We start from the raw sequence: 25619 nt of genomic DNA on the forward strand, positions 1-25619 counted from the left end.
TAAGTACTTTCTCAATTAGTTAGCCATAAAACGTTTCCCCTGTTCGTCGCGGCTCATGGTTTCGACGTATTTCGCAGGATAGTGTCGGTCGGATGTGGTCAAGATTATGCGGAGAGAAATAAAATATCGAGAGCCTCTTTACGTTACATACAAAGATTTATATTTATCGCTAGCTTGAAGTATTTACAGTTTTGCTGACGGGGTTGTTGTTAGGTACAATATTTACAATGTATTTGTCCCGGAATTTGGTCGTATGTTTCGAGAAAAGCGGTTCCAGGAATCATTATAATAGATTTCGCTCGCTGTCTGTTCCGCGAATTCGGCGTGTTCATGGTAGACGCGGTGCGGGCGCGACGGTGCGAGAGGTCTTCGGCGAGCGTGTTAGAGGCATTTATATTATAAGATTTGAATTTGATATGCAATTTGACATAAGGTACATAGAAAATATATCTTGTAAACTATTCATGTTTTGGCAACTATATTTTACATTTATGCATGAATAATGAGATGAGCCAATCGGTGTAAAGAAAATACATAGTTGCTATTTGAAAAAAATGGAAATATATAACAACGTATCTTTTTTGAACAACAATTTAACTATCGTCTAAAGGCCATATACTGCATCTAATCAACGTCCATGAAGCGGGAACATAGCGGGAACATTCTGCATAACGTTTAATACATAACCATATGATGACCATATCTTCTTTGAGAAAATAAAGGACTAAAATCTGAATATTTTACAGCTATGTTTCTATATTTTTAAAATTTTGTTTCCAAATATGATTATAATTATCAGGAATCTGTCCCTCGGCGGAGCTGTAACCGCTAGAGAACGCGTTCCCCGGGTGGCGGATGGGGAGATAGTTCGGCGGATCTTAGAAGTCGCAGGGTAGGAGGGAAATAAAATAACTCTCGTGGATTAACAGCAAATCAAGCAATGGACGAAACGAATGGAAATACTACCTCAGCAAATCAATCATACTGAAAAATCCACTCTCTACAGAAGCCGGTCGTATGTATTCTGGGAAGGGCCAACTATTGCTTGCAAATGCTTCCCTCATAAGGAGCACAAAAACACCAAGAACACTATCAAAATTGCTGGAGTCTTTTGCTGGCAAAACCAACAATTCAAAATTACAAAAAAAGCCTACAACTCCAACAGATTGTAAAAACTGGACCACAGAACTCGCTCGTACTCATTTAGTGGAACTCAATCCAGCATTGCTGCCTGTGAAAGGGACAACAACATTGACACTTTCGTCCAGTCACAAAAAAAACAACTCAGAAGAAGACTCGTCAGGACTTATGGACTACAGTTATCATCTCTATGAAAAGATTAAGAAACAGTCCTGTGAAGATAAATATCTAGATCTATAAACAAATTAAAATAAATATTTACTAACTAGAGCAGATTCCAATATCAAATAGATTCCAAGAACTTGACAGTGACTAACAGGATTCGAATATTGAGGACTCGATTGAGTCTGATCAACTGGAGAAGCAACCCAAAATCTCTCTCAATTTTTGTTGATGAGGTTAGCAATATCCAGCCATTCACTAAACTTTTGAATGAAACTGTTCACCAAGACTACGAGATTAACTTGATATCAAACAGGTAAAGATCTAACCTAAATCTACCAAAGCATATATTGTTATAGTTAAAACTAGCAACAAGAATTCTACACATTTAATCTAAAACATAAGGAAAGTTTCAGAATTATACTAAATAACATGCACCTATTGACTAATACTGATGAGATTAAAGAAGCTACAGAACAATTGAGTCATAGTATCTCCAATATATAGAACGTGAAACAAAGAGTGACTAAGAAACCCCGATTTTCTTTGTCGATTTGAATCCTAATGTTAACAATAAGAAAATATATAAAACTAGTACCTCTTGCAATATCGTATGGTACCTCGACCTAGAAAAGATATACCGCAGTGGGCAAACTGTCAACAGTATAGCCACAAAAAATTCTGCAAACGCAGATCAAGATCCCTAACAGCATAGGACGTCCTCAGGATGATTTTGTATATGTCCTGAATATCCCGGGACATGTTTATGTAGGACATGTTTAGGACATTACACTTAAACAAAAATTTTTGGACGTCCTGTAGACTAGCAAATAAGTGCCTTATTACGACCTGGAGACGTTCTCGGGACGTTCTCCATTCAGCCTCAGGCATCCTGACTTTTTTAGGACGACTTTAGAATGATTTTAGAATAACTTTAGAATATCCCACAAGCATTCTTAGGGATGTCCTGAAAAAGTCTTAAATATATCTGTCCTAATCCTGTGGACATCCATTATATAACTAATATTGATCCAGAATATGTTATTATGATATTTTTAGTTGTAGGACTGTGTCAGGACAATGTCAGGATTATTAACAATTATTTATTAAAAATGCGTTATATATATATATATAAAAATATAAAATTTCTTTAAAAATTAATTATCTTAAAAAAATTTACGTTAAAGAGTTTATAATTTATGTTATATATATATATATATATATATATATATATATATATATATTTATATTTTATTTCTTCATATGTTCAAAATAAGAATTTTTATGTTTTGTATAACTAGCGTTATAAGTAATAAAGCTTGATTCATTTATAACGCATTTTTAATAAATAATTGTTGATAATTTTGACATTGTCCTGACACAATTCTGAAACGTATTCTGAAAATACCATAATAACATATTCTGGCCCAAGTAGCAAGATGACATCATGACGATGATTTAAAGTCATTTTTCGTCATTCGTCGTCAGTGTATTAAATAATGACGTAAAATAAACGTAACAATAATAACTTAAAACAAATGTTATAAAATTAAGTAACATCGAGCAGGATCTCTAAGTGACCGGTTTTAGAAACATGCGATGAAATAGATAAAAAAGATGTTTCATTACTTTCTCTCTTTTTTTTCATTTTTTTATTTTTTTCAATTATTTTCCGTAAGGAGTGTCACATATATTATAGATTCTATAGTAGCAATATCAGAATGCGATCATTTTCAGGATGGCCCTGAAGTCATCATGAAATCATCCTAAAGTCGTCTTAAAAAAGTCCTCAGGATAGCCTGAGGCTGAGTGAAGAACGTCCTGAGGACGTCTCGAGACCGTAATAAGACGCTTATTTGCTAGTCCACAGGACGTCCTGTTTCAGGATCATAATAGATAGTCTTCAGGATATTCGGCTCATTTAATAAGACATCCTGAGAACGTCCTGAGATCGTTCTTGTATTATTAGGGATGTGTAAAGTATGCTGGCGAACAAACCAAACAATGCTCAAAAAAGGAGAGATCAGACAATGTAACATGTGTTCTCTGTACCGGAAGCTCACAAACTACAAGAGATGTTCTGTCTACAAACAATTGCAGAAAACCAGATTTACAAGTCTTAGACCTAAATCAATATTATTTCTCACTCCAGAACAAGCTGCACAGACAACATCATTGGATAAAGAAAGAAATGCAATGGTATCATACTCCAAAGAAGTATAGCAGCCACCCGTACAAGATCTTACGATCAATAATAGCAATGAACATTGACAAAATAAAAATAATAAAGAACTTATAGAAATGTTAAAACAACTGGTTCAACAAATAACAAATACGATAAAACATGATGTATAATCTTATTCCCAAATTAGCACTACATTTGATAATTAAATATTGTAGTATGGAATGCCAACATTTGTTTGTTACAACATTCTGACGAATTACAAATATTTCTTAAGGCATGCAACGTTAATCTCAGAGACACATTTCACAAGAAGAAGCTTCTTAAGAATACCAAAATATAAACTATATCACATCAACCACTCTGATAGTACAACTCATGGAGGTACAGCAATCATTAGAGATAGCATAAAATATCACGCAACTAATTCATATAATAAAAATCGTCTTCAAGTCACTAGCATTGTGATCGAAGATTAAACCGATCCCATAATCTTATTAGCAGTTTACTGCCCTCTGAGATATTTTATTTTTAAAAAAAATCACAAAATTCCTCACTAGTCTGGGTCATCATTGATGGGAACTACAATGCCAAAAATGTTCTCTGGAGTTCCAGTCTAACTTTATTTAGAGATCGTGAACTACGGACTACGGACGACCGAATATGAGTGTGATTTCGACTGGAGAATTTACCTATTGGCCATTCGATTCTAATAAACTAATCTTATTGATTTCTGTATCACAAAAGGAATGTCCAGTCAATACATAAAATGTAAATTGTGCTTAGAATTGTCATTAGATCATTATCCAATTGTCATTAAATCATTATCCAATCACGTTCTGTAGACAGATCGTAACTACGGAAAAATCACCAAGATTGCACAACCAAAAAACAAACTGAGAGAGATTTCACGAAATAGTCAAGGCTACACTTGACCTTAATATCGCCAAAAACTGATGATGACATCACGGAAACTGTCGAACAATTTGTAACAGAACGCATCCCTCCGCTCCATTCCTCCTCCGAATTTCCCCCGACCGACCATCCGTCGGGGACCGCCGAATACCAGGCGCAGTGGCCGCAAAGAGGCAGTAATGCCTCCTTTTTTAATATATCCATACGCGAATTCCGAAGCGTCGGAGAATACCACGAAAACATGTATGTTTTCGTGGTATTTCCCCGCACCGCGCCAAGCGTCGCGCCAACAAGCGCTAACGCACTCCGCACCGCGCCACGCACCGTACCATCGAGCGTGAACGCGTCCCGCGCCGCACCGACGCCGCGCCACGCAACCGAGCGAGCGTCCCGCACCGCGCCACGACCGCGTCCACAAGCGCGTAACCATCCCCGCACCGCGCCGTTACCTTCCCACCGAATTCCTTCCCTATCTTTAATCATCCCCCGCTCCTATTCCGTCTAATCCCTAAAAAACCAATTATATCCGATCCTTTTTTCCGCTCCTGGGGGGAGGAATGCTAACGCCGAGATCGACCAATCCGACCGATCCGACCGAAAATACCGAGGTCGATCTCGGGTATAAAAAGGCATCGCTCTCCACAGGAAAGCATTCCTCGTTTACTCCTGTTCCTAGCTCGTTTTCCGAGAGCCCGTCTCAAGGAAGCGAGCATCCGAAACCGGTAGCAAGCCTGAGTTTTGTTGGGGCTCTCCCCAACGCGCCAAGTTCGCTTGGCCTGGCCGAAAGCCGTCTTCGTATCTCGCACGGTAAGCCGAGAGTTGCTGGGGTCTCCCCAGCGCGTCGAGTTCACTCGATCCGACTCCGCCGTTCCGAGATTTCACCGCCGAGTATCGGGGTTCTCCCCGATATCACCTCTCCGAGCACCAGGGTACACCCTGGTCGGCCGAGTACACTCGGCACCGCCACTTTCTTCTCCGCACGCAACCGGGGCCCTCCCCGGCTGGCCGAGTTCACTCGGTATTCACGCAGACAGACGAGGGGCGCACCCCCCGTCAGCCGAGCCCTCTCGGCAGGGAACGGGCACACCCGTTCTCCGATCTAAACGATCCGACGACCTCGCGAAATATCCACCCTCGCGACAACACCCGCGACACGCGTGCACGTTTAAATTAACGCCGATTTAAAGGCCCGCGACGAACACGTGCGACACCGCCGCCGCCGCGCGCGCCCCGCGCCACCGAACTGCGCGCCGCGATCAGTATCGCGCCGACCGCCCGAGCGATATCTTATTTTGTATCCACGCGCTATCCGCGCGCCGATCGCCGTCTCGCCCGTCCACGGCTACGAACAATTGACGCGAAGATTCGGTGCATTCCACCGCACCACTGTTAGTTAAATAAAGCATCGTTATTTGTTATAATTATTGCCTAACAATTTAATAACAACTTTCTGTCTCCAACGTCCTTGCTTCCCCTCCTGGCAACCAACTGACCGCTCTCCGCGCGGGAAAGCGAGACCGTTTTAAATTTAACAGCTCAATTCAACATGCAGCGTGGAATTCTACACCAAGCAATTATGACATGAGCCCTTCTGGAACAGTCTGCTCTCCTACGATTAGAGAGAAAATAATGGAGAAGCGTAAACTACGTAGAAAATGGAAGCCCTGCCAAAAGTCTTAATCAAGTAATTAGGATACTCAAAACTCTGTTACAAGACGCAAAAAACTATGGCCTACAAACCTATTTAAGGAATTGAAACGCCTCCGTAGCAACAGATTACTCACTGGAAAGCTATTAAAAAACTAAAGCATCCACCGACTATTTCTCCACCCATTCGTAAGCATGACAATAGCTGAGCTAGAAGTAATTTTAAAAAAGGCGAAGCTTTTATCAATCATCTCTCGACAGTATTCATTCCAAATCCAAACAAATGTCTGCCTGACGACGTAATAAATATTAGAGAAATCGTAAATCAACAAATCCAGCTTAATTTATCAATCAAAAAATTTACAAGAAGTGCTATCAGTAATCAAGAATCTAAACTGCAACAAGACACCCGGGTACGACTTTATAACAGATAAACTATTAAAAGAGCTCCCAATCGAAGATATTTATTTCACGCAATTGTATAATGTAATACTACGGAGAGATTGTATGTCCCCGCAAGTTGAACTTGGAAAGTTGCTAAGATTATTATGATCTAAAAACCGGGCAAATCAGCGGAAGATGTGAAGTCCTATCAATCTACTAGCCCGTTTCTTCTAAGGTAATGGAATAGTTAATTTTACAACGAATCATAGTTTTTATTGAATAGAAACAACTATTAATTGTCGGAGTCATGACGCATTTTTGTAACAAATGGCGCTAGTTCATTTTTGAAAGTACTGGAGTCATTCGCATCTATGTTATTGCTATGTCATTCGACAGCTGATAGCTTCATTCTAAAAAAAAAAATTGAGCGATTTGATTCAGTTTTGGAAATTTTATAACAAGTGGAAGATGGAAGACCAAACTGTGCATTTTCGCCATATTATTATTTTACTTCCATAAAGGGAAGAACGCGCGTTTCAAGCTTGTGAAAAGTTGCGTAAAGTTTACGATGACAATGCTCTACAAGAACATCAATGCCAACGATGGTTTACGAAATTCCGTGCTGGTGATTTTGACCTCAACAACAGTCAAGGAGGCCCACTGAGATTGATGATGACAAAATAAAGGCATTGATCGAGTCAAACTCACGTTACACGAAATTGCAGAAATATTGAACATCCATCATTCAAGTGTTCATGACCACCTAAAGAAGCTGGGATACGTAAGCAAGCTCGATATTTGGATTCCTCATGAATTTAAAGAGATTCATTTGATGGCGCGTAAAAACATCTGCGATATCCTCATTAAACGTGAGGAAAACGATCCTTTTTTGAAGCAACTATAACTAGATGAGAAGTGGATTGTTTACAACAATGTGATGCGCAAACGGTCTTGGTCCCGATGTGATGATTCGCCTCAAACGACATCAAAAGCAAACATTTATCAGAGAAAGGTTATGTTCTGTGTGGTGGGATTTTAAAGGTGTCGTGTTTTTCGAGCTCCTATCAAGGAATCAAACAATCAATTCGAATGTGTACTGTCGGCAATTGGACAGTTTGAACAAATCCATCATCCAGAAACGTCCAGAGCTCGTTAATCGTAAAGGAGTTGTGTTCCATCACGACAACGCGATTCACAAGTTTGACCACCCGTCAAAAATTATTGGAGCTTGGATGGGATGTATTACCACACTCATCATACTCACCTGACCTTGCACCGTCAGACTTCCATTTGTTTCGCTCTCTTCAAAACTCCTTGCATGGTATAATGTTTAATTCAGATGAGACTGTAAATCAGCACCTTGTTCAGTTTTTCGTCGATAAAGATAGATTCTTCTATGAACGAGGAATTATGAAACTGAGAGATAGCAAAAGATTATTGAACAAAACGGGCAATATATCATTGATTGATCTTTGTTCTTTATATAAATAAATGACCTTTGAAAAACAGAAAAAATACGTCATGACTTTTCCGACAACTCAATAACACCAAATCATTAACTTGGGTTCAGGAAAAGCACAACAGAACAAATGCATAAACTTGTGGACAAAATCAATGTCTCACTTGAGAGTAAACAATATTGTTTCGTTGTATTTTTGGACGTGTCCCAAGCTTTTGACAAAATCTGGCATGATAGTTTTCTATATAAAATCAAGCTTAACCTTTCTGTAAATTATTACACCTTCTTCAAATCCTACCTCAATAGGCGACACATGTACGATAAATTCGGAGTCGCTAGAACTGATCTTCACGAAATCTGCGCTGGTGTTCTTCAAGGCAGCGTTTTGTGTCTTAGTCTATATCTATTATATGGCAGATCTGCCAACCCAAATAGAACTGTAGTGAGAACTTTTGCGGAAGACACAGCTGTTCTATCAGTACACGACGAACTGCAGCGTCGAACATACTGCAAATAAGCCTATATAAAGTAGAGAAGTGGCTCAAGACATGGCGTATAAAAGTCAACGAATGCAAATCTGTTCAGATAACATTTATCAATAGACAAGGAATATGCCCACCAGTAACACTCAACAGAGTTCAAATACCTCAAAATGATCAAGTCAAATATCTGGTACTCCATCTAGACAGAAAGCTGAACTGGAGAAAACATAATATATTCTTTAAACGTAAACAACTGGGCCTACAAATGAAGAAAATATACTGAATCATTGGATGTTCATCAAATCCTATCCTACATCTTCCCTTAGAGAGCAAACTTCTTCTTTACAAGTCTAAATTAAAACCGATTTGGACGTACGAGATACAGTTGTGGGGAACAGCAGTCTATTCCAATATCGAAATACTGCAAAGGTATGTCCAATCAAAGATGTGTACTTCGTACAATCGTCAATGCTCCTTAGTACATTACTAATGATCAGATACATCACAATCTACGTATTCCTACAATCAAGGAGGAAATACAGTCATACACTCAAAAACATGCGGAACGCTTCACTACACAACTCATCAGCAAACCCATCAGCAAGTCAACTTACAAAACCCTCTATTATCAGAAAGACTCAAACGAAAGATCTCAAGACTTAGTCAATTAAAAAATCGGATTAGTCTGCTAAACCTGACCTCTAACTAATATAGATGTTTTAGAAATACGTGTTAATAAACACTATTCATTCAAGACGATATCAAGTGCGACAAACCTATAGTTAAATCTACCTTCTTTATTCAAGACAGATCGCAATATAAATATCAAACAAAAAAAAAAAGAATCCGTACATTTCGAAATTTTTTCTAGTAGTATATTAAATTAATATTACAGTTTTCTGCTAATTTGAGACTTACAAGGAAACGGACCGAAGTGTCACTCTTCGATTTCGATGAGCTTGTAGTATGTTGTTTTTTAGACCAAAATAAGAAACACGCATTTTTCTATACGTGCCCATTTTCACTTTTAAAAAATGAAACATTCTTTTGAAAAAAATCATTTTTAAAGCAAATGTCGAAACTAGAAGAGATAGAAGAAAATGTTTCGAACAAAAATTGGATTTCAAGAGTACTTTATAAGTACTTTATAAGTACTCCTAAAAAATAAAAAAAAAATTTTAAACATTTCCCCCACCACTTTATTTTTCTTTTAAAATTAAAAATTTTTTTAAAGAAATTAGATTTAATGAAATTAAAGATTATTTTAATACGAATTCAATCATAGATAAAGTTATTTTACAACATATCATTTTCGAGAAATAATTACAAACACCTGTATATGCTTTCGTATTTGCCGTCCGCTCGATTCTTTATATGTTTACTCGTATTTTTCCGTGATAGAAAATGACGATAGAGATAAACATATGTATCCTGCATATAATCGAAAGTGACTTTTATTACAGCCAGAAAAACATAATACTTAACATAATACTTAAACATAAGATGAATAAGGTCATAGTACCATATCATAATGTTGTAATATAAATAATAAAATATAAATAATCCAAAGTGCATGTGCAAACTAACAAATCAAAGTCAGTAATTTGTTACGTAAACAGTAGTATAAAATGCCATCGCTTTGCGAGCGTAGTTTAATATAATACATCATTTCACCAGTACAAAATGCTACTTTGTAAGTATATTGATATTTTGAAAATTTATACGAACATTAACGTTTTTCTTACAATTTTTTAGTTTTTAAAAAGTTATTATATCTTACTTTTGTTTTATTTTTTTCAGAGTATTGCGCCAAAATTTTTTGGAAAAATTGTTTGTGAGGAAAAAACATCAGAGACATGAAATAATAATTCTTGTTCTTTATAAATAAATTTCTCACAAAGATTAGCAATTAAAAAAGCTATAAATATATATAATTTATACTTGTTTGAAATTGCCATAAGTAAATCACGTCTGAGTGCGTGACATGGAACACGCGAAGGGCGCATGACGATCCACGGCAATCGATTGTCTTAATCATCCGATCAGTGGTGCCAGGTAGCCCATCGATAGTTACCATGCGGAAGTAATTATGTTTATAAGTCACCCTTTAATGGCAGCGTTATTTCGCAATCAACGGAACGTATGTATAAGCTATCAAAGCCGAAAAGCACATGATTCTTCGTGTTAATCACTGATAGGACGAAATCGGATGATCCTGCAAGCTCCTCGCAAAAAATCCTTGTTACCAAAATTCTCAGTTCAATTCTCAGTCGATCATGATTTCTGCTCATAAAAAGTACACCGTGCTCCTGTCGTCATATAAGTGCTCTTATCATTCTCTGTCATTCTTGTCGTATTCTTTAGTGAAGCTCGTGTCGTAATTTATACTTGTCTATCTCACTCGTCTCGTAATAATATTACAGTTTAATCGTTATTGCGAGAGAGACTTCTCGACGAAGCATTCTCGTGGCGAACTCTTGATTCATGACCGCATCCTGAATCCTATTCGATTCAAAGTAACGTGTGACGTTTTTTATCGCCATATAGTGATTCAAATGCCTTCGAACTCAACAAGAATTTGCTGCGAACGTTCTCCAAGAGCGAATTCTCGGTGACAAATGCGTGTATCTCAGATTGACGAAGCAACATGTAATTATTCGTTAAATTCAATCAATGCAAGAGCTTGCGAACATTCTCTCAACCTGTTGCGAACATTCGCTCAAAACATTGTGAACATTCTTTCATTCAACCCGTTGCGAACATTCGCTCAACACGTTGCAAACATTCGCTCAACACATGATCACGCAATTCGTACGAATCGCCTATACAAGTGCGTGCAAGCCGACTGGCGAACAGTTATTCTATTTTCTTAAAGTATATGCAACCAACGAACCCTACATTCTGTATATCTCATTGTAAATGTTGATTCATTAAATTACTGTGATCTGTTTCTAAGAAATTTCTCTGTCTCTGAATAACTCTGTCACTCATCGGATCCTCAATCGAGGATCGTTCCAGCAAACGGCGTCTCAATTCCGCACAGTAATAATTAATAATAAATGTTCGAAAATGAGCCTATATTATATTGAAATCGCGCACCGGTGTCTCTCTCTTAGAGAGCGACACCTCACGGACGTTCATGAATATTGCATGATTGTCCGAAATTGGTCGCTGAGGCGCGCTCTCGGCCGTCTTCTCCATTGCGTGCTCTCACTAGATCGCTCTCGTTTCGGCCATTATGTGCATCGCAACCGCTCGAATCAGATCTTCGCTCTTGTGAGATTCTCGTCTTAAGAAAGTTTCTTAAGACTCTTCTTAAGAAAGTTATAAAGGAACAGCTCTGATCACAAGAACTCTTTCGTAGAAGGATTCAATGAGAAAAAGTGACAAGAAATGCTGCCGGATCATCTCCGGCTACATCACGAAGCGTGTTCGAACTCTCCACGTGGTGTTCACGTGGCCGGCGAGTGAATCCTTGTTCTCATCTCTCGGCATTGGATTTGCTCACTTGGAGAGCATTAATATAATCTCTCCAAGATCGGCGGAATATCGTTTGTCTCATTGGTTTCGGACTTCTCACAAACTTTAGCTGTGTCTGCTCGTTTCGTGGTCAGCTCGAGTGTCAGCTGGAGTGTCTCAAGAACTTTTATCGTATTGAGAATCTCAAGACAGTTTAATGATCTATGATATTTATGATATAGGAATAAATTAATCGCGGCATAACTTTACTCGGTGCGTTACTCACGGTCCCAGTCTAGTATCATCCTAGCTAACTCTCAAATTGTAATGATGCGCTTCCCGCGCTCTGTTCTAGATAAGTGCGACCGGGTTTTGCGCCCGATACGGAATATGCCGATCGTCGCGGGTCCGTGATACCGACCACATCGACCGTTGCGCGCACAACAAGCATGCACTCATCACGTGCGTGTCAAGTATCGCCGACGACCTGCGTTATTTTGCAAGCTGCAAAATAACAAGACGGATGTATAAACCCGGCTGATTCCCGATAAAATCAAATCGATCCGATCCTCCTATCTGTTCTCATCTTCAACCAATACCGAAAACCGAGACTAGGCATTCCTGATTTCCGTCAAGCATACTCGATACCAGGTATCATCCATTTGCAAAAGTGAGAAAATCGGAACAGAGCATTCTCAGTCCCCGTCAAGCATACTTGGCTCTCGCTTCTCCGAGACAGAGCATTCTCAGTCTCAACGCTTCCTTGCTAACGATACGAGCAAACCGGGATGAAGTAAGTAGTTCTCAGTTTTCGACAAGCATACTTGTCACGCGTTCTTCCTATCTTCCGACTCCGAGACGGAGCATTCTCGGTCTCACCACTCTTACCCTTACACGAGCACACGGGACGGAGTATTCTTGGTCTCCGACAAGTGTACTTGTCGCTCGAGTAAAATCCACGAACAGGAGCGAGCATTCTCACTCCTGACATTCGAACACGCATCGATCACGCGGCACGCTACCGACGAACTGCCGTTCAACCAATCGCGCGCCTGCACGACCAGTAAACCCCGTCACGAACCAATCACTCGCCCTGACACATGCGCTGCGCACTCCGAGTGCATCCCGCATACGTCACACGCACTGAACAGGACTTAAAACCTGTCAACAGCGCGCTGAGCGAATCTATACCGCTGTGTATCCACATCATCAAATCAAATAAATATATTTTTAACCAATATCTTAATTGAATAACCTTATTAATTTCCGAATTCGGCAACCGACGAGCACCCCTCGCACGACACCGCCCGGCGAGGATGGACCGTTATAAAACAATAACAATCATATATCAATGAATACATTACTTAAATAAATATTTAATTTATTATTAATTATTAATTACTATCTATTACTAATCATTATAGTGTATCAAGTAGGATGTGTTGGGAACAAATGAGGTCAGAAGAAAAGACGAAGGACAGCTGACGATGAATAACGATAATGTCCTGTACTATTATGAAGAGGATGCATCAATAAGAGATACGGGCTTTCCGATGAATAAGAGTTTAGTTGAAGATATATTAGAAATAGGAAGCAAATCAATGAGAGTATGTTATGTGATTATAACACTCAAGAAGAAATATAATATATAATAAATATAAATATAAATATAAATATAATATATAATAAAAATAGTCCAAGCATATGCACCTACAATTAACCATAGCCAGGAAAAGGTGGAGATCTTTTATAAAGATGTGGAGAGAACCCTCAAATACTCCAAAGCTCACAATACAATAATGTTTAGCGACTCTAACGCAAAAGTAGGCAAAAAGAAAGCCGAAGAAGAAAAAAAGGCCATGGAACGAGTGGGCGAGAGAAACGAAAGAGGAAGTAAACTACTGGAATTTGTGCTCCAACACAACATCTTTATAAATATAAACACATTCTTCCAAAAACTTGAGAGAAGAAAATGGACGAACCCAGACGGCACTACAAAAAAGAGAGATCGACCTAGTTCTCGCAGAGAATCAGAAAGAAATAGTCCATGACGTGAATGTGCTAAATAACTTCTCGGTTGGCAGTGACCACAGATTGATAAGAGCCAAAATAGTACTAAACATCAAAAAAGAAAGGCGGAAAATGGTAGCAAGGAAAAAATGGATATTGGTAAGCGCAACAGAGGCTTATAATTAAACCATAAAAGTCTGCAGGAATTAGAAAACAAGGAACTAGAGGAAATGAATAATCAAATAAGCATATTGACAGCAGTGAACAAACATTGCGAAAAACAAAATAAGAAAATAGATAAATTAAGCGCAAATACAAAACAACTCATGGAGCACTCAGGAAAGATACGTAAGAATACAAAGTATTAAGTAGGAAAATATCGAAAGAAACTAGGAAAGCCCTAAGAAGATTTAGAACAGAAGTGGTAACTGAAATGACAAAGAAAAACAAAGCTTAAAGGTTATGAGAAAAAAATGCAAATGAATAGGGACGATATAAATAAATAAAATAAATAAATAAATTTAAGGATTTAAATGGAAATGTAATAATGGAAAAGGACCAAATCCTAGAAGTGGTCGAGGAATTTTATTCTCAATACAGAAACGGTACTCAAATGTCGAAATTAAAAGAATACCAAAAATGATGAATCAGGAATCGGAAGAAATATCAAAAATAACTCGAGACGAAGTACAATCAGCCTTAAGGGAAATGAAGAATATCAGGAGATGATGAAATCGTCATAAAAGCAGTCTGGCTACCAGAACTGATAGCATGGTATTGCTACGAATACTTGAGCACCTCTTTAATAAATGCATTGCTGAGAAGAAAATTCCATCAAAATAGGCGAATGCTGCAATTGTAATTATGCATAAGAAAGATGATCCAACGGACCTGAAAAATTATAGACCTATTAGTCTCCTATTCCTCATCTATACAAGCTGTTTATGAAAATTATAACGAAATGACTAACTCCAAAGCTGGACTTCTATCAACTACGAGAATGGGCAGGATTTAGAGCAGGTTATGGCACTAGCGACCATCTGTAACTAATGAAAACATTGATCGAAAAAAGCATTGAGTATAATAAATCGTTTATATTATCTTTTGTCGACTATAAAAAGCATTTAACAGCATAGATCAGGAGAAAATGCTAGCTGCTCTGGCGGAAGCACGCATAAGCTATAGATATTCGGCTTATAAAGAATATATATACATACCTAAGGTATATATATATATATATATATATATATATATACCCTAAGGTTAATGCACGCTGTAGCATATATATATATATATGCTACAGCGTGCATTAACATTAGGGAGAACACAAAAAAGTTCAAAATGGGAAAAGGAGTACGACAGGGCGATAACATGTCTCCAAAACTACTTACCACTCTTCTAGAATATATGTTCAAAGAGATAGAGTGGAAAGAAATAGGTATAAATATCATTGGAGAAAGACTGAACTACCTACGATTTGCAGATGACATTGTACTTATTAACGATAACATGGACAAAGCAAATGAGATATTAAACGAATTAAATACAGCATCACATAAGATTGGTTTACAAATGAAAAACCTGAAAAAACTCAGTTTATGACAAATCTAGTTCCTCAACCGGTAAAGAAGCTGTATTTATTAAGCAGGTCCACACATATAAATACTTAAGGCACGAAATCCGAATAGGACGAGACAATCAAACCATGGAACTGAAGAGAAGAATAGGCTTAACATGGGCCGCGTTGGGAGATTGAAGAAGGAAATATTTAGTGTAGATATACCAATATGTCTAAAGAGAAAAGTATACGACCAGTGTGTCCTCTCGATACTTACCTACGGAGTGGAAACGTTGACACCCACAAAAAAAAATACGTCATGACTTTTCCGACCCAATAATATACTTTTTGTAGAACAAATAAATTATGAAATCTTTTAAAAGATATTGTCGTGCTCGCGATGGGCACTCACACAATGTCACATTCGCGAAATAAGCAAGATCGTTTTATCAAAGAAAAAGAATTTTATTAACTTAAGAAACAGGAGTAATATGTAGGCTGCCTTGGCGCATCAAAATAAATGACGTCACTGATGCCAGGGGGAGGGGAGCCTGACGTCACTGATGCCAGCAGGAAGGGGGGCTTGACGGGATGAGGGTGGGGGAGGCGTGTACGTCATGTTGTTGTCAAAACAAATGACGTCACCGGCGCCACTGATTATAAATTATTTGATTAACGATTTAATTAACCTGATATTAAAGTGAAATAAAGTGAATTAAAGTAAAATTAATTAATTTTTCTTCCCGCCATGATATTAAACTAAAATTAATTAATTTTTCTTCCCACCTTGATATTAAACAAGGAGGTGAGCCTGACGCGAGTAAGGATGGCAGATGGATGCGCGTGTATGGCGCTATGTGTTAGACTGACGCATGAATGGAGGGGATGTATTTGGTTTGCGCGTTCTGATCGACCACAACTATTCTCGCGAGCTGATTGGATTAGCCATAACTATCATCGAGCTGATTGGTTGTGTCTCATGGTACTTTCCGAGTACAAGATGATTTCGGGAGGATTTCGAATAATTTTGAAAAAGACGAGAAATGACCAACGACAAATTTCGGAGAGAACAAAATGGAGACGACACGAGAAGGGAATTTATTGCTTGTACGATAACTTAAGCGTGCGTGAAAAATTTAAATATTACAGAAAAAAGAAGTATGCCAGAAAAAAATAAGCAGGAGTTAAAATTACAAAAAAGTGTTTATTGATACACTAGTATTTATTGATATATAGTTCTTTTCGTAAAAATAAATATTTCTTTTACATGTTTTCTATTTGTATAAATTTTTTCGTAAAAAATATTTGAATACTTCTTTTGTATTGCTACAATGTTTAATTTAGCATAGAAATATTTCATATAAAATTATAATCCACGCTTCGCTAAAATTATGGTAACAATTTCTTTGAGTCTTAGTGCAATCAATTCTAAAAATACAATATTAAAATATGTATCCAAAAATGGTAAATTATTTTTTGTGTCTTCACAGCGAGCTCTATATTTTCCTAGTTACCTTGGAGCGTGAGTAGGAATCGTCTCGTCTGACCACGTTAATATTGATAACAGACCCAATTGGCCACGTTGCAATTGACCACGTTGATATTGCCTACGTTGCAATTGACCATCATCTTCATTGATCACCGTCCTGATTGACCACCGTCTCAATTGGCCACGTTCCGATTAATCATTGTTCTGTATCGGTTGTACTTCCTCCGCCTCGTATGCCGATCCTGCTACGGCGGTATTTTTTTTAGAAAAATTTTCATTTTCCTTATACGTCACCAATATAACTCTCGCTCCATAGGCGGTGGTGAAGCTGATGAATATATTTGCAAATGCGATGGGATTTGCTTTGCTCTTGTACTATTACTGCCGCACTCATGACACATATGTTTTTGAAATTGCTGCCACGTGTCCGGCAAAACTGATTCCTTCCACATAATTATCGATCAATTTGACGACAAGTTCGAAGTTACCTTCCTTGAATGATTGTAATCCAACGTGTAATATCTTGTGACGCTTTTTAGCCGCAAATTTGATCACAAATAGCGTAGGCTCCAACCGCGGGAGAGGTTGACTCGGATCCGCGTCCTTCGATGGGGGAGGAGAACGGACAATTGTCGCTTGGCCAGCGGACCCGTTGTCGCGGTCGCGCGCGGCAACCATAATTATTTTCAGGAACGGAGTGATGACGGTCATTTTCTGCATGTATGTTGCGCTCACTAACGGATGGAGACCGGCAGAGCGGATACAAGGATGCGGGAGTAATGACTGAGAGAGGACGTGAACGCATTATAGCACGCAGGTTGCATTTTCCTTGCGCACATCCGCATTAGCGAGAATGGAAATGTCGCTTTTAAAAGAGATCTCATTATAGCTTAACAAGTTGCCATTGCCAATTGGGAGACAAGCGGGGCGATGACGAGGAAGGCGCCATCCCACGGAACAAAAACGTGGGGACCTCAAAGATGGAACGTCCCAGTGAGGCTCAGAAAAAATGAAAACCTGCAGGAATGTAGATCTAGCCAGAAGAAATACAAAAATCTCAAAGTCTAAGGAACAGAGACGCAAAGGGATGTGGCTATAGATACCGCCACATTTAAATTTCCCGCGAAGACTTTGCGGTGCGTGCCCGATTAGAGCCGCACGATTAGCCGATTTTCGGCCAATAGTAAAACTGCCCCGAATTGTAAGAGGGAGATGACGATCGCCTGCGTGTATTCCGTGAGGATGCGAAAGATTACTTCTCGTGGGGCGCTCTAACAGCGAGGACGAAGATCCAAGAGCCGTTGATCTGCCGGGAAGAACAAGTCGAATGTTCCCCTATTGTAGGCTGTCACTTCCGTCGTCGCACGAATCGCAGGTGAATCGGGCGAGCGTCGCGGGAGTACCGTTAGCCCGGGTTTCTGTGAGTGAATTAGAGTGCGACGGGTTAAGTGCCGGTGCCTGTGATGGTCATGGCGATCACCCGTTTAAGAGGGAAGTCCGGATAACGTCTCACCAGCGGCCACGATAAATCGTCCTTGTTATTGTTTTTCTTTGCCGTTTTGTAAAATTACTGTTTGCGTATCTTTTCTTGCCATCATTATATGTTGTATCGCGTAGTGAACTCGCGTCGCATTTCCACGTTAAGTCGTTATAGCGATTGTGAATCGCTTCAGTGTAGAGTGGTGTAATTTCGAATTAACATTCGATTTTATGCTGCTATTTGCTATTTTTGTATGTTGCGCTATTTGCTATTTTTGTATGTTGCGCTGTCCTGTTTTTGGTCGCGAGCTTGGTCGGCGACATATTTTCGCTTGCGTGTGTTGTTATTCGGGCTGCGGATTACCGCGCGCTTATTACCGCCTTATTTGCGTTAATATAATTATTTGCGCTAATTAATTGCATGTTGAGCATTATATATTTTGCTGCCAGTCCCACGGCGAATTTCGAGAATTCGCGAATCTTATATGAGAAAACGTTGTCAAATTATCGCGGATATAGTTAACCGAAATCTCTCGATACCGATCATCTTTGTTTACGTCACGCGACCTTCGGAGCCGTGCGTCACATGATCGATGAGATCGAATTTGTATTGTGAACTACTGCGGAGCCGAGTTAGAAGATTCGCGAATAAACTGTTATTACTTGTCAATTATTGATGCTAATTATTTAATGACTTTTCTGTTTTCCTTCGAATAGTGCCCTGACCATTGAGCCTAGGAGCCTCTACCTAGCAATTTCCTGGGCAGCCGTGCATTCTGTCGCCACGTGTTTCGCGCCTCGACCTGCATACGAATAAAATTTCGAATTTTCGTGGCACGTAACGTGCCTGGCGTCCAACCGTTTGATTTTCTGGCTGATGAGCGAATATAGAAACGGGACACGCTGACATGTGGCGAACTTGGACCGTACGATCGTCACTCGCGAGACCGACGACCAACGAACTCAGAGCAGCGGTCGCAATCTTCGTATGAGAAGTATTGAAAGGATACGTCGAAGAAAGCAACAAATTTTGCTGATCATTTCGCTCGGCGATGTTGTCTATCTTGCGAATATTTTTAAGCTCGGTGAGATTTTCAACTCCTTGCGCGGCCATGTTACTTCACGTAAAAATTCTAAATAAAAATTCACTAATAAACGAAAACCCAGAGAATTAACGATTCGAATGACAAGACTCGAATGAAGCTACGATGCAATACGTGCTTATATACCCTTCGAAGTTAAGATAAAAGACTTCTTTAAGATTAAAAATAATACCCGATCAAATTGAAAATTCTAGAAGATTCGTTCTATGTCATTTATCTCTTCTTTTTTGACAAAGAAAGAATTTTCTCAAAGTCAAATTTCAAAATTTGTTGCATGTTCGTACATGTTGCGTATGTGATAGCGAAGTATCATTCGAGAAAATTGAAAACGAGAAAAGTATCGAAAACAATTGTTCAATACAATTAAAACAGTCTCACTTCCGCGCGTGGATAATCTTCATAGTCTTCATAGTCGGTAACCAGGTGAGGAAGTGAGAGCGACAGAGATTGGAGTAACAAATAATTCTTTTATTCGCGATGGAGTGCGACAGAGGTTATAATAAATACTTACAACTATCTTGCAATATTATCGGTCGCGGTGTATGTCGCAGGACGCGAGTGTTGCGTGACGCGGGGCGTGACGCGCGATTGATGCGTCGCCGGTGTGATCAGCTGGCTCGAGATCACGCGGTGCGCGCGTGATAGATTCCGCGGCTGTTTTCGCGGATAGCTGATTTTGACAGGAAGTCTCCGGGGTATAAGCTTGTTACGCGGAGATGCTAGTACACCTCCGTCGCGGTGGGCCTCTGTCGCGAGTAAACTTATCTCAAAATGTAAAAATCGTGAATCATGAATTTTCATTGATTTATTTAAAGCCGTGTACTAAGCGCGAGACGCTTATTTCGCGAAATGAAAGTGAGTTGGAAACATCCGTAGACAGTGATCATGTGCGATCCGACGGGAAAACGATCTTTGTAAAGAGATTCCTTCGTCATTTACCCGTTATGTCGAATGTTCGTTTAGGAGAATTTTGTTTTATTACGCGGAATGATAAGATGCTTATCAGCAATTACAAAACAAGGGAATAAGGAAAAAAGACGAGAACTCTGTGATCGAATTTCACGAGAAATTAGCACGTTCGGAAGATTATTCGAACGATCCACTCTATCCGAAATTGATAATAATCATCGATTTTATGAGGGAATCGTCATCGAAGCGAATCGATCGTGGATCTGTTTATCAAAGATCCTCATAAAAATCTCAATGTGATTTTCATCTCGCGAAATCTCTTTCATCAGGGACGCGGACAGCGCGACATATCCTTGAACATGAATTACTATGTGGTTTTCAAAAACCTGCAGAATCACGCAAATTCGATATCTCGCGCGACAAATCTATCATGATGATTCAAAGTTTCTCGAAGAAGCGTACTACGACCCCACGTCTCAATTCCACAGATATTTATTGCTAAATCTGAAACAATCGATGTTTTGAACGTGCATATTTCCCGGGGATACGACGGGATATTACGTTTACGTACGACGTAGATCTATTAGAGGTAGCGTATAAAAGCGTCTTACTCTCATTTGTGGCGCTCAGTCGCACGCGCGCAATTTCCACGCGATGAAAAAGGGAACGATGACGACAAAATCGTCTGCGAAAAATCGCCGAACGTTCGATCTGTAAAAGAAATATCTGTCTTCTCGAAGCGTTGTGTTATTTGAATAAAAATTAGCATGCCTCTTTCTTACGATCTGCAGATGATAAATTCGTTCATTGCATCCGCGAGTGTGTTTTCAATACTCTCAAGGGTAACGTACTGCTCGAACGTGCTGAAAAAAATCGGCTAAGCAAATATAAAACGATCTTGTCAAATAACGGCCAAACGAGGGATTTGGAAAAGTAAGAGAAAACTATTGATGCAGTGAGACAGACTCTTGCAGTATCTCATCAGACTTATACTCGCGGTTCTATTTTCGAAAATTATCGGCGAATAGCGCGGAAAAGTTATGGAAACGGCAAAGAAGATGATTTTAATTTCCACAGAAAATCTCGAAAGAATGCAACGTCATCTTCAACAGCAGCAGCATCCGACTCAACAATTGGTAATTGGCGCGATAGAAATGGAAATTGTATAAAAAAGTACTTTAGCGATATCTCCATTTTGTCACAAAAGGAAGATTCGCTGGATGAGAACAACGCCGATAAGTAGGAAGACAACAATAAGTAGGAAGAAAGCGTTACGGAATCGATACGCGAATCATGAACATCGGTCAAAACTTCACTCTTTGACGAAACGCGTAGTCGCGAAGAAAGCGTCGAAAAAATATTAGAAAATATGCCTGAAAGTTGTTGTGTACTTTTGAAACATTTGATTGATAAAGCAGTACTCTCGAGAATTAGTTGGAACGAAGAGAGAATTGTGACTATCAACTAATGTCATAAAAGATTCGAATATCACGGACCTGATAAATGATGCAGTGAAAGAAAAACCGTGAAGGCAATAGGAAGAAGCCAATTTGCGTGATTATTTTGCTCAACACGGCTGTACTCATAGGAAATGTGGAATTGTTATCAACGACATTTGTTCAGATATTATTACAAGCGAGTTCCACGCCAAAAAAGCCGAGAAAGCTTTTATACCAGCGAAGGTATGCCGGATAAACGGAGATAAACAAGAAGAAGAGCAAATGAGTTATGCGCTATTTTATTCGATGCGATTCCGTAAAACCGGACCACCACTAAACTTCGTGAAATATTCTCCACAGACGAGAGAGGCGTTTACTCTCGAATGGATTGAGCTGAAATAACAGGGCTTGAAAATGTGTACTACGATTCGTTGATAGCGACATTACACTTTAGACATGTCGGTTAATTACCATGCGTTAATTGCGCTGCGCAGTTTCGAGAAAAGAATTAATCACTATGAAATACGACGAGTGTTATAAAACGCGGAACGGTGATGTTGGTAGAAGAGGCGGAGAAATTCCGCGAATTTTCATTGGCTCATCCTATCAGCGAGGTCATAGGGTCGGAAGTTTCCTCGGAAAATTATTTAGAAAAGTACTACCTTATCTAAGGGGAATACGTGCAGTTGGGAAAGAAGCTTTACTACATTAGTTTGCAAGATATGTTCTTTCTTCATACTTATTGCGAGCGAGTGTTTAAAGAGCGAGCTCGATTTTTTTCAGTTTATCTCCTACACAAATCAGTATCGAGATGAATCGTTCGCAATGGATTTATTACAAACCCGTAATTTCGCTCGCAGACGACGCTCCAATAGAATTTGTCGTACTCGGACACGGGGAAAATTATTTAGATCTCACGCATGCTTCACGTACGAGTGGAGAGTTATCCAATCCTGAAACATCATCAGAAAGGGTCGGAAAGTAGGCCCCATAAATCATCTGCTACATTTGGTGTTCAACCAGATCGACGTGTACTTCAATCAAAAACTCGTATCATCTCCAAACAACGCCTATCGCGTACCGCGCGTACATCGAGGCATTGTTAAATTATTCTTCATCGACAAAAACTTCCAATCTAACTTCTTGTCTATGGACACAGACGAACGGTTACATGGATGAGCTATTAGAATCGAAAAATCAAAATCAAGCTCTCGTGAAATGCGTCCAATACATCCATACATTCAAGGACGCTCGCTAGATCTAATAGTCATCTTCATTGCGATATCTTTAATCAAGATAAATTTGTAATTTTTAACAGAGTGGAGATTAGAATAAGACTCGTTCGCTCGAGAGATGCGTTTTGTTTCATGGGAAGCAACTTAATATAAAAAATATGCATTCCAGATGCTAGTTTGCTCATACGAAGAGCAAAAATAAGTCCTGGAGTGTTACTCGCCCATTTGAGAATGTTGAGCAAAACAATCACCAAGTATCACATGAGCCGAAGTTAAAACATTCACGGTCCACGCTGAAGTAGTAGGAGAATCAATCGATAATGCAATACTTGATCAGCTTCCGAAGCGCGTAATAGTCGGATTCGTCAACAAAGCGTTTAACGGTGACAGAAAATTAAATTCGTTCAATTTCAAAAATTACGGTATAAATTTTTTCCCATTGTATGCCGATTCAAATTCCGAGCAGACCGCTACAGCCAAATTTTTCGAAAAACGAGCCACTCTACGTCGAAGCTTATAACACATCCTTCTCGGGAACCGGCATCCATTTTTTAAACAAAGGAAATTCCATAAGCTGAGAAGATTATGTCAATGGATTCACGCTTTTCGCTTTCACTTTCACTCCCGATTTATTGGCAAATTGCGCTGAACATTGGAATCTTGTCAGACACAGAAATTTACGATTAGAAGTGCGATTTGAAAAGCCTATCGTCGCAACGATTAATTGTATTCTTTACGCAGAGTTTGAAAACGTACTGGAAATCGACTCTTCACGTCAAATCACTGTAGATTTTAGCGGCTAGAGCAAATTTCTCCCTCCACCGGGACCACTTTTTTATATTTCACCGAGCTATTATGGAAAACAGCCATAGTTTTACTCGGGATGCGAACCACGCTACTTTGGATGAAAAAGCATATTGTACATCATAAATATTATTGTCGATATACAAGGTTTCTGAGGGAATTATTTTATGTCTCGCAGTTACAATATTACTCACTTTACTGCTTTATTTTCCGAAGATTGGGAAGATAACGATCGTCTGATTGTACAACTATTTCATAAAACTTTTTTTTATAAAAATGAATGCGAAAAGCCTTATGCAGTATGTTGTCATGTGCAAGCGTGTACTAAAAAGAAATAAACAAATAAATGTAGGAATATTTTTATTGTATAAATAAACATTTTAATTTTTATAAGCGATGTGTATTTTCTTTTTCTCACCTTCTCCTTCTATACTATAAAATAAAACGATAATTTCATCGGTCTGGGAATCATCATCTGGAAATCATTTTCAGACTGAAGTTGTGCCATGGCATGCACAGAGTAAAAAGTTATTCTTTACCCTTATATATAATGCCGTAGCAATTAGTTAGAAGCATCGTAAATGAATCTAACCGTTCTTGCTTTTATAATTTAACTGCTTATTTCTTTTCCCGACAAACTTTTTTTCCTGTAATATTCAAATTTTCTCGCACGCCTTAGGTTATCATACAAGCCATAAATTCGCTTCTCGTCGCTATTTTGTTCTCTCCAAAATTTGACATCGGTCACTTCTCGTCTTTCTCAAAATCAGTCGAAATTCCCCGAAATCAACCAGCTCGGGGGCACCGAGAATGGGACATAACCAATCAACTCGCGAGATACTATGAGCATAACTAATAAACTCGATGGCAGCTATGGCTAATCCAATCAGCTCGCAGGAGCTGCCGACGATCGGAATGCACAGATCAAATGCTCGATTATCCCCCCATTCACACGTCAGTCCAATACATAATGTCAAACACGTCTACTCCCTCACTCACGTCCCCTTGTTTAATATCTTGGCAGGAAGAAAAATTAATTAATTTCACTTTATCTTATCAGGTTAATTAAATCGTTAATCAAATAATTTATAATTAAGGGCGCCGATGACGTCATTTGTTTTGACAATAGCGCGCCGTACACGTCTACCCCTCCCCCTCTCCCTACCCCCTGTTACGTCACTGATGCCAGTGACGTCATTTGTTTGGACGCGCCAAGGCTACTTACATATTACTAACAAAAGTAAGAAAATAATCCCTGTTGCTCTGCAGTCTAGTCAAAACCAAACAACCGCCAAACAACAACTCGTCATCAAGACCACCATTCCGCATCACGTCGATAGGGAACGATCTTCTCTTCCAAGTATCGATTTTCAGGGACAATGACAAGCGGATTACTGCTCAGTCGTAATAATATATATCGTGACTCTTGATTTTTATGTATACCACTGATTATTTTATATACTCATTAACTCATTAATTTTCTTGTTGTTGTTAAGAAGATAATCATGTCTTGCAACAATTACAAAAAATATAAAAATAATAATAATATGATTAAATTTTATTTATAATGATTTCGATTATATAGACAACGCGATAAATTTTACATGCAAGAAATGAACACAATTTAATGATAACCTTACAGTTATTATGCTTAGTGATAATGCTGAGTTTTTTAGTCAATTTTTATTGCTAGTAGGTCATGCTAATAAGTCCTACTCGATTTCTGCTACAATTTTGTCGTCACGACATAACGCCCAGTATCC

General features: G+C 38.9%; 1 protein-coding gene across 31 annotated transcripts in view; it reads right to left on the reverse strand.

The window, feature by feature from the left end:
* The window catches only part of pHCl-1 (pH-sensitive chloride channel 1), a 1184550-nt gene that overhangs the window by 517424 nt on the left and 641507 nt on the right, over positions 1-25619 (reverse strand). The window lies entirely within an intron of this gene.

Source organism: Pogonomyrmex barbatus, unplaced genomic scaffold (assembly GCF_055798465.1).
Source record: "Pogonomyrmex barbatus isolate J1 unplaced genomic scaffold, ASM5579846v1 scaffold4, whole genome shotgun sequence".
In the NCBI taxonomy this organism is placed as follows: Eukaryota; Metazoa; Arthropoda; class Insecta; order Hymenoptera; family Formicidae; genus Pogonomyrmex; species Pogonomyrmex barbatus.